Source organism: Vidua chalybeata, chromosome Z (genome assembly GCF_026979565.1).
Source record: "Vidua chalybeata isolate OUT-0048 chromosome Z, bVidCha1 merged haplotype, whole genome shotgun sequence".
NCBI lineage: Eukaryota > Metazoa > Chordata > Aves > Passeriformes > Viduidae > Vidua > Vidua chalybeata.
Window position 1 is genome coordinate 9902653 of NC_071570.1, and position 10979 is coordinate 9913631.

At 38.4% G+C, this 10979-nt stretch overlaps 1 long non-coding RNA gene across 2 annotated transcripts; it reads right to left on the reverse strand.

The window, feature by feature from the left end:
• Positions 1 to 5836: 5836 nt before the first annotated feature.
• LOC128782088 (uncharacterized) lies at positions 5837 to 9912 on the reverse strand. Of its 2 annotated transcripts, XR_008428647.1 has the most exons (4): positions 9430 to 9912; positions 8376 to 8465; positions 8131 to 8241; positions 5837 to 6113 (listed from the first exon to the last, which is right to left on the reverse strand). It is a non-coding gene; the product is annotated as an uncharacterized LOC128782088 (long non-coding RNA). The 2 variants fall into 2 exon arrangements; XR_008428646.1 differs by lacking the exon at positions 8376 to 8465 and having other exon boundaries at positions 5840 to 6113.
• Positions 9913 to 10979: the final 1067 nt, after the last annotated feature.

Genomic DNA, 10979 nt, shown 5'->3' on the forward strand with positions numbered 1-10979 from the left:
CTAGGTTTCATGAGTAAGTGTGTGTTTTTCCAAGTTCACTGTTGTGCCTTCGCTGCTTCAGAGCAGAAGTGGGTTTATCCTAGTGTTGGATGACAGTACCTGAATTCCTGTTCTGTTGTGTTGTGTCTGTGTTATCAAGTGGTGAAAAGCATGCCTTGCTTAGAAATTCCTTTGGTATCTGACATGGTATCCACTGGGGTAGAGAAGAGGAGAATAAAAGTACAAAAAACCTCCCAAGAATAATTTCTGAACAGTACTGCAGAATTAATATGCTTTTTCTGAGGAGGCTTGGGTTGCTGTTCTTTAAATTTCTTGTAATTCAAGCCTGGACTTTTATGCTGGTTAATTTTTTTTTTGCTACAGGCTAGACTGCAGTTGGGTAGGTTTTGTGTGATCCCAGCTTAGAATGTCTTAAACTTGATATATGGAATAAAATACAGCATGTTAGTGTTAAAAGTAGCAGTTGTCAAATTTATTACTGCTTATAGTATCCCAGCAATGGATCAGATTTTTTTGATGTAGAATCTCAGAATCACGGAATGGTCAGAAAGGACCTTTAAAGGTCATGTCAGGGACATCTTTCACTAGAGCAGGTTGCTCAAAGCCACCCTGTCCAACCCGACTTTGAACATTTCCAGGACTTCCAGGAATGGGCTATCCACAGTTTCTCTGGGCAGCCTGTGACAGTGCCTCACCATCCTTATTGTAGATATTTTCTTCCCTATGTTCGACCTAAACTTAACCCTTTTAATTTTAAAACTCTTACTCTTTTTCCTGTTGCTACATGCCGTGGTGAAATGCTGCCTCCTTTCCTAAAAGTCTTTTTTATATATTGAAGGGCTCACCCCAGAGCTTTCTTTTCTGCTGGCCGAACAACCCCAGCTCTCTCAGCATGTCTTCACAGGAGAGGTGCTCCAGTCCTTCAATTATCTTTGTGGCCTCCTCACTCCAACAGGTCTATGGTTTCCTGTGCTGGGAATCCAGAGTGGATGCAAAAAAAAAATTTTAAGCATGCACCCTTACTCTATATAAATTATTATATGTACTACTCTGCTAATTAAGTACACAATAAAAACATAAAAGCTATCGATTAGATAAACAATTTTCAAATATTTTTATGAGTAGTGTAAAGTATTTTTCTGTTCCCAGTAGAAGATTAGTAAATGATACTCAGAAATACCTGATGGCTCATTCTTTTTAGAAATTTTTCTTCAACACAGTGGTACAGAGATTGCAAGTTTGGTTCTAATTTTAGTTTATCTTGATTTTAAACTTCAATATGTATTTAATATATTTTTAGTATCTGTTATTACTGAAAAAGATACCTCACAAAGACATTCATCCAAACAGAAAGTGTGTTGAAGGCTGTGCTTATTAAATCATGATCCTTCTTTTTCAGTCCTGCCCACTACGTATGCAAAGGTGTATTGTATGTATTCAGGTTATATATGTATATGTATTCAGGTTAATACTCAAGTAGTAAGTTTCCATTTTCCATGATGTCAGTCAGTTAGATTTACAAACTAATTGAAAGGTCTTGAATTTTTGTGTTGTTAACAAATGGATTGAAAAACTTCCCTCTGGAAGATTTTTTAAATGGGTTAGAAAGTTACTTTTCTGTAGAAGTATACAGATATTAGAGGTTTTTATGAGTGAGACTTCTACACTTCTTTTTTGCAACAAAATTGCATGATGATGGAAACATTTTCAGACTTCTGTTTTCAAAATGCTCCTGCCATGCAATGACTTTATTTTAAAAAGGAAATTTTTCTTGCTTATTGTTAGACTAACATTTTTATCTTGAAGAGACACACTGAATGTTTTAATTTTTCAAAAATATTGGCATAGTACTGGCAGGCCCTTTTCATCATGGAAAAGTGAACCCCTGTAGTATAAAAGACTTTCATGGTAACTCCCCATCTGATTCCAAAGTATTGTAAATATTCTAATATTGAAAGGTCTTGTTTTTATACAATTACCATATTGATGACAGTGTAGGACTTAGTGTGCTTTTGTCTCCAGTTTATTTGCTGCACTAGCTTGCCCAGTGATCCAGTGAATAAATTTCACTCTTGATGTAACCTATCCTTAGATCCCTTTTTTCTAAGGGATTCTATTCAAAGCCAATTTATCAGTGATTATGCTTGCACAGTTTTTTCACAAAACAGAACTTTAAATAAAATAAACTTTAAATAAAGCTGCTTACTGTTGAGCAGCTGCCTTTTCTATTACTTCTTTTTATTAGGAATTGACTAAAAAGTTGTTCTTTATGAACTTAATAATGAAATAAAATCTAGCAAGTACCTTAAACTGAGACAGTTTAGGAATACTTGTAGTTTCAAATCTCCCACAATCCATATCTTGTTCTATATATTTTTTTCTTCAAACCTTCAGTGTTTTTCTTCAAATTTCAAAGTGTTTTCTGTGAAATTTGTGAAATACTGGATTGGATATCACAGGACTTCCAAACACTGCTGAAAAAACTTACAAAGGTTGTTCTTCATGTCCTGGGTGGCTAGTTTGTAAATGCCCTGTTAATCCTTGTGGGTCTATACTATTGTCAGCTAATGCCTAAAGGTACAATATACACTCAAAAAGAGGTTCATTATTAGCAATGACACTTGTAAATTTGTATTTCAAATTTTTACTTTAATTGTTTTCAATTTTTTTTGGGCAACTTTTTCTCAGATTTGACTACATTATCAGTGATAATTACCATGCAAAGTGGTTGATGAAGGTCTTGCACTAGGAGCAGAAATATCACCTCTGAAACTCGTCTCTTTGTGCTTACCTTTGATCTGCATGGATTCTTTTTCAGACCATTTTTGAGAGACTGGGTTATTTTGTGAGGGTTAGTTTAGTTGCAAATAGGCAATACAGTCCACAGATCCACTTAACTGGGCTCATGTAAATGTCAGTACACTGAAAATGAAAGAAGGAATTGAGGGTATCACTGTCAACTCCCTTCTGCATTGTGAAGCACCTAGTCTTCCTCAATGGTGCCTTGTGTTCTGTCTACCTTAAGTGTGACTGTCTGACAATACACACCAGATGAGAGTGCAGTGACAAGACATGTTATGTATTAGTAAAGTTGTAATTCTTTCTTAATACTTTCAGGTGGTAAATAAAATGCTTTTATTTTAGGAAAAAATAAACAGTAACTAATGCTTTCCTCCTTGTACCCCTGAGGTGTGCTTAATCTCTAAGCAGGAGACCATTGCTCCAGAGCATGTTTTATTGCAATGTAAGAACATGCAGTAAGACAGGGCTTCACTTCCTCTGTGTGGTAATGGGCATGCTTCTTTGGGGCTGTGCTGGTCGCTGTTTGTTTGGAGCTGGGTTTCTGATCCAGAGAAACAAAGTTCTAGTTCTGATAAAATTTACCTTTCTTTTTTTTTTAAATTTTATTTTTTCAGAAGAAATCAAACACAGTTTTCCCCCCAAAAAAGCAGGGAAAGACATTATGAATTAACAGTACAAAGATGTGGGAAACTTCTTTTCCTCTGTCCTCAGAGATTTTGCTCTGTTGTGTACATGCATTTATTGTGAAAATGTGATGCTACTGTATTTTGATTATAATATACTAGAAGATCATAATAAAACCCGTGATAAACTTACGACACTTGATTGTTTTAACAGGCATGCTAAGCAATCTGTTATATATATACTAGCATCGTTATGTCTCCTAACAAGAAGAGAATTTGATTTTAAAAGTTTAGAAATTTTGGTCATACTTTCCTGTTGTCCAAAGCTTTCACTCACAGAATCTTCCAAGCTCAGTTGGCTAAGCTGAGACACTTCCTGGTCAACCTGAAAAAGCTGGTGAACCAGTATGAGTAGATCAGCAGAATAGCCTATTTTTTATGTAATTGAGGAAATGAGCATGACTTCTTGCCCTCTGTTTAGTGGCATGATGTCTCATGGGTTCCATTTCATGAGCTTAGTGGTGAGATTGATCTAAGAGTAAAATCTTGAATCTGGCATATGTAAATAACTAAATTAAATCAGATTTTTATTTCCTAGACAATTTATCCTGAACAAGTCTTTCAGAAAAGAAGTTCATCTTCTCCCATTGCCTCAAAAGAATAGTCTTGCTCTGTTTTCTAAAAGAACACTGCAGTAAGAGAATGGAAGATGTTGGACATGGTTCAGGGTACAGTCCCAGGCCTAGCATTGCTACTCTGCTGCCCTTGCAGTCTATTTTCTGTTGCTGTAAAAGTGCCTAAATATATTGCATTTTCAGCACTGGCACCTTAAAGCAAATGTGTTAAAATCCTTCCTTAAATTTGAAAGCAAATGCTGCATCACCAGCTGAATCGCTGAGAAGTACACAGCTGTGTGATTTAAGTGCAATTGACTGCATTACGTGCTAGCAGTCTGGAAGTCAATATTTTTTATAGTCCTTTTTTTGTTGACATGAAAAAATGGCCACTTCTGACTGCATACCCCAGTGCGAACTTAGGCTTATGGATTTCAGAAAATTGCTTGTGTCTGAAGTGTCCTTTAACTGATGCTTGATGTATGCCTTAATGCTTGTGTGTCAATATAATTGTGTAAGAAACAGGCTGTAAAGATGACTGTGCTGCTAGCTCTGCTCATCTTAATGTAGGCAAAAATCTGCTCAGCAGGACCTTATTTGATGATGATGCAAGAAAAACTACTGGTGAATAACAGGCAGGCAACATAATTAATGACAGATTACTTTTCTACACATGTAGAAAGAGTTGATCTTGAAAACTTTGCGGTGGTTTTATTGTTTTGTCCAGAAAATCTGTTTTAAAGGAGGTTGTATAGGCAATTATTTTTTTCCCTTCTCCTCCTCCCAGTTTTGTTGAAGAGTATTTTTAAGCGTATTTTTCACTTTGACGCAAGTCAAAGTGTAGTCTTTTACGCAGTCTTTTCTGGAAGTCCTGATGAGTTCTCTTTAAGTAAGAGGAACTTAATCATATATGGGAGTGTCTGCTTTACCATATGTAGGTACCATCTTTGATAACTTAATGATGTTTCTCAGTGCAGTGGTTCAAACATCCTCTGAAAAGCAGTGAAGGGGAAAAAACCAAAATATGACAAAATTGTTTTAGTAACAGACTGAAGTGTTAAGCACTAAGGAAAAAAGTTAAACATGCAGGTCTAAGCATCATTCCATCTTTCTTAAAGCCCAAAAGCAACTTTTTCTTGCTGTCTTGCTTCTTTGTGTCTGCATAATAAACAAAATGTGTATTTTTTCATCATTGGCATCATCTGTAACTGGCCTATAAATAGCCAAAACATCAAACTTGCCCAGCTGCCTAGTCCTAGTATGCTTTGTGCTCATGCTTAAATGCATTGGGAGTGTTAATTCAGTGCAGCTAGTGGTTCCAGAAAGTTCAAAACATGTATTTAAGTAGAATAGTAGCATATCTTAAGGATGTTTAAAGATACATTCAAAAGGTGTGCATGATATATTTTTTTAACAGTGAAAGAAAAATAAAACTGAAAAGGAAGATTGAGAAATATAAATATTCACTAGACGATGCCACTTAAAGTGAATTGCATTCTGCATATCCTTGTCAGGCACACATTTTGACCTCAGAGAGATGTTGCAGGCCTCTGTGCAGTCCTTAGAGGAAAAAGCTGTTTGCAGAGCTGATAATTTGTGACTTTAACTGAGTGGTTAAGGATTTAATCTTCTTGGACAATAGATTTCCATTTTTCCTCAAAAAGTAAGCTCTCCCTACCAATGAGTTCGCTTTCATTTTTCAGACATGAAGGCATGTTTGTGAAAGCACCTGGGGAAATACAGAGCACTAGAAACTCTTAATGATCCTGGAACAAAGTAATCAAAAACAAATTCAGGTTTTTTTTTTTTTTTAATTATTTTTAGTACAAATCGCAAAAAAGAGATGTTGCAAGATCAAGAGAAGAGCTTATTTTTTAGTGTTTCAGAGTAATTCTGAAATTATTTGTCTATGTATGAAATACATCAACAGCACCACAGCTGCCCTTCCTGAAGGTGACAGGAAAGAAAAATGTGATAAAGGTCAGAGTGTCAGGCAGCCTATTATGAGCAAAACACTTTCCTAGGATAGAGACTCGCCAGGAGTGGGCTGGTTCCAACCTTGACATTACAGCATCTGTCAAAAGGAAAAACAACTCATGACTCCAGGTAATAACTGAAGGTAGTAAAAACAACTCATTTGCCCTATTTCTTCCATCTCTAGGGGGAAAAATACATCAAGCTACCATGTAGCAATCATTTTAAAAAGTTCTGCACAGTTGCCTCAAGCAGTTGGTTGAGGTGTTTTACTTTATTACAAAATACACAAAAGTAAAAGCTGATCTCAAAGTTTATGGAAGGAGCCCATGATAAATATATTTGAATTTATTTTGTTTTATTCAGTGTTGAACGTAGTCATATTTGGAGAAAGAGCAATAAAAATGGAACAGTACAGGTGTGTACCTTTAGAGGTAAATTTTTAAAATTATCTTTTAATTTTTTTCCCTAATTGCAAAGGCTCCAGAATCAAACTAAGAGTTTCAGCTTATGTTACTGTATTTCTAACATGATTACCAGAAATGCCAACCTACCTAGACCAGAGTGCAGGTAGGGTAATTAAATGTATTGAAAGTGCATTTGAGAAAGTGTGGTATTATTGAAGAAAGAGAAGGAAAGAAGACAGCATGACTTTCTAACTAACCAACTGTATTTTCAAACCTGATAAAAAATCCTCATGAGGTGAGCAAGGTTTATCTGTATAAAGCTACATGAAAGATTAGCATTGGTTGCAGAAAGTTGTGTTAATATAATTTTGATAGAAGGTGTTTTCCTTGAAGACCTAGCTTTGAATGGAAATATTTTTGACATGACATTGATCAATGATTTTGGCAAAGTTTATATCTTAAATGTACCTAGATTTTTTAATTTAAACCTATGAATCAAAAGCTAATAAGAAAATTTGCACAGCGAACTTGATCTCTGAAAACTGAGAAATGGCCTTCAAAGAGAATTCAATCCCATCTCACATATCCGTTTTCCTCTGATGCCCTGTGTGCCACAAACTTACAGGAAACAGAGGAAAACTTACACCTTCAGATAACTTGTTCTTTAAGACGGAAGGCTCCAACTGCCACAAGTCTCAGGTGTCCATTTTGCAACTGATTCCAGTAGGATACAATTTCTTAACTATAGTGCTGCAAAAATGTCTTTTACTTATTTGTTCATGCTGCAATATTATTTTCGCCCTTAGATGGCAATTCTTTTCTTGCCATGCAACTTTTGAGAAGGTTTGTAGCAGTTGGTACTTGACAGCATTTAGCAGCAAATACCCATGCTTTAATTGGAATGTTCAGCTTGTTGTCAAAGGAATGTTAGTTTGATGCTTTCTTGTGTAGCTTTTGTTCTGTATAAAAAAAGATCGAAAAGTCTAAGGAAGGGCTGACACAGCAGTCCTATTTAGAGCATTGAATGTGCTGATCACTTAAGACTTGACTGCATTGTTTCTTTACTGCCTAAGGTTGTGGTGATAATCCCATTGGCATGAGGGACTGAATGAGGGACATCTGCCAGTTGCAGATGTCTAGAAAGCCTACTGTTAACAGCAAAAAAAATACCAGAAAATCTTGGCTTTTGTTTCCACAGCGTCTACTTTCATGTCATGGTCTCAAGAGTACTGTAAGGTGCAGGTGTCATTGTAAAAAGATAGTAGCACTTTATTCCTAAGAGAAATTAGTCATAGAAGAAAATCTTAGCTGAGGAAGTAATACATCCATCCACAAACCCCAGAGTGGTATTTGAGTTAAAAAGTGCCTTAAGGCACTGAGCTTCAAATACTTGGGTAAAACATCATACACTCTTCTTCGATGTTAGTCTGAGACCTTGTCAGCTCTTTTAGATGACACAACACCAGTGTTATATCAAAAAGCTACTGAACTATCTGATAAAATTATATCTGGCATCACCCTTAAACTCGAAGGACCACAAAAACCTTTACTCACTGGAAGCAAACTGTGGTTCTAATGCTAAATAAGACAACCCCCAGGACAGACATACTGAGGAAGTGAAAAGTCCTTGTTGGCTCTTTGAAAGTGCCAGTTGTGAAATCTGCGATCATTTTCATTAATACATCCTGTGGATAGACTAAAAATCCTCACCTATTCATGCACAATCTTGTATAGTCTTTGTTGTTCAAGTCTTGCAAAAACTTTAGTAAGCTTGAGCAGTTGTCTTCCGTTTGTGTACAGATTAACCTGGGTTTCATTAACCTGAAAAAAAAATTAATTAAATAATTTCCAAAAACACTCACCCTCTGTGCAATAGAAATGTGTTTGCTGAAACAGGTGATGGCAAGTACAACACACTCCTGTTTTATAATTAAATGTGGCAAACATCAGAATACCTTTGGCAAGCGTCAGCTGTTGTGTTAAATAAACTTGCAATTGAAAGTAGTCAGATGCAGGAGGAGTCATGCCTCTGTGAGGTTAGATGGCTAAATTATTGGAAAACAAATGGAAAGAATGATAATTGATTTAGAGAATGAATAAATATTTATACCAAAAATATTAAGACTGGTGTAAATGAAGTGTTAACAGAAGAATGTATTAAAGCATTAGAAACAGCCAAGCAAGGGTATGGTATGTGTTAATTGCTACAGAATGCTGCATATAGTTTTTAATTCATATTCCTTGATAGTGTCATGCATTGACACTTGCTGCATGCCAGGCACCCACAAAAGTTGCTTGCTGGACAGGGGAGAGAAATGTAACAAAGGATTGACATAAGAACTGGGAGAAATGTTCATGGATTGACATAAGGACCAGGAGAAATCACTCATCAGGGCAAAACAGGCTCAAATTAGAGATATAAAATGAATTTATTACTAACACAATCAGAGCAGGATAATGAGAAGTAAAAAAAGCTCTTGGAAACATCTTCCCCTCACTGCTTCCTCCTTCCCAAGCTCTACCTCCTTACCCCAGTGGTGAAAGAGGACAGGGAATGGGGATTATGTAAATTCATCAGCCATGGTTTATCCTGCTGCTCAGGGGGAGGAGCCATTCCCCAGCTACACCTTGGGGTTCCTCCTGTTCTCCATGTACTTCTCTGACATGAGTCCCTCTCAAGAGCAACAGCTTTCTGTGACCTGCTGCAATGTGAGTCCCTCCCATGGACACACAGTCCTCCCAAAACTGCTGCAGCGTGGATCACTCTTCCACAGGGTGCAGTCCTTCAAGGAGACTCCACAGATCTCTCACAGAGCCACAGCCTCCTTTCAGGCATCCCCCTCCTCTGGTGTGGAGCTCTTTTGCAGGCTTGTGGGTGCATCTCAGAATCCCCATGGACCTCCATAGGCTGCAGGGGCACAGCTGCTTCACCATGGTCTGCACCAGGGGCTGCAGGGGAATCTCAACTCTGGTGCCTGGAGCACCTCCTGCCTCTTCTTCTCCACTGACCTCAATTTCTGTAGAGCTCTTCCTCTCACATGTTCTCACTCTGTTCTTCTTTGGCTGGAATTAAAAATGTGCCACCACCTTTGCTTTGATTTCTTCTTAAATATGTTATCACAGAGGCCTAACTACCATTTATAATTGGCTCAGCCTTGGCCAACAGCACGCCCATCTTTGGACCCACCAGGGACTGGCTCTATTGGACATTCCAGAAGCTTCTTTTTGTGGCCCCCGTGCTACCAAAAAAAACCAGGCTTTACAAACCCAACACAGATAACAAGAAGGGGGAACTTGCAATTATTAATGCTGTCAATTTGAGAGATCTGGAGCCATAAACTGTTCATAGAGGAAATGAAAAGAACCACAAGTCTTGGGCGTTTGCTCCTGCACTGTCCACATTAAAGCATTACGTTTAGCACATGCCCAGTCAGTGTGCAGGAGTCAATCCAAAAGAAATCAAAGTGTATAAGAGTTGCATAGACAACAGTGTTTGTCCTCCATGGTGAGCCCAAGTGATTCTGGCCAGGCTGCTTAGGTGTCATAGAACTGTAGAATCATGGAATGGCTTTAGTGTGACATTAAAGATCACCTAGTTCCAACCTGCCTACCATGAGCAGGGACACTTTCTCTGGGTCAGGTTGCTCAGAACTTCATCCAGCCTGGCCTTGAACACTTCCAAGGATGGGGCATCCACATCTTCTGTGGACAACCTGTTCCAGTGCTTACCACTGCCCTAGAATTTTTTCCTAGTGTCTAATCTAAACCTGCTGTCTTTCAGTTTGAAGCCATTCCCCCTTGTCCTGTCACTACATGCCCTCACAAATAGTCCCTTTCCATCTTCCTTATATGGCTTCCTTCAGGTACTGAAAGGCTGCGACTGGGTTACTCTGAGGCCTTCTCCTCTCTAGGCTGAACAATCCAAATTCTCTCAGCCTTTCCTCATAGGAGAGGCGCTCCATCCCTCTGATCATCTTGGTGGCCTCCTCTGGACTTAACCGGTCCATGTCCTTCCTGTGAGACCTGTCTTGTCCTGTGGGACCCCAGAACTGGATGCAGAGTTCCAGGTGGGTTCTTACCAGAGCAGAGCAGAGGGGCAGAATCCCCTCCCTCCCCTGCTGCCCATGCTGCTTTGGCTGCAGCCCAGGACACGTTTGGCTTTCTGGGCTGGGAGTGCCCATGGCTGGGTCATGTCCAGCCTCTCACCCACCAGCACCCCCAAGTCCTTCTCCCCAGGGCTGCTCTCCATCTGTTCATCCCCAGTCTGTAAAAGAAGAAGAGAAACTGTACCTTGGTACTCACAGAATGCAACTGCATGCACAGTGTATTTGAGATAATTTTGTTTAATGAAATCACTTCCCTCTTCTGTAACATCTTGCATTGAGTTTTGCTACACTAACTTGCCACAAATATAGGAGTGAGTTAAAAGTCAGCCATGACTGTTGGCATTTTAGTAGAGTGGATGATGACTGGAGAGCATTTTGCTTTGTATTGTCAAAGGCAAGTGGTGCTACCAAGAAGGAAGTCTGTCAGAGGATCATTTTTTACATTGCTAGCAA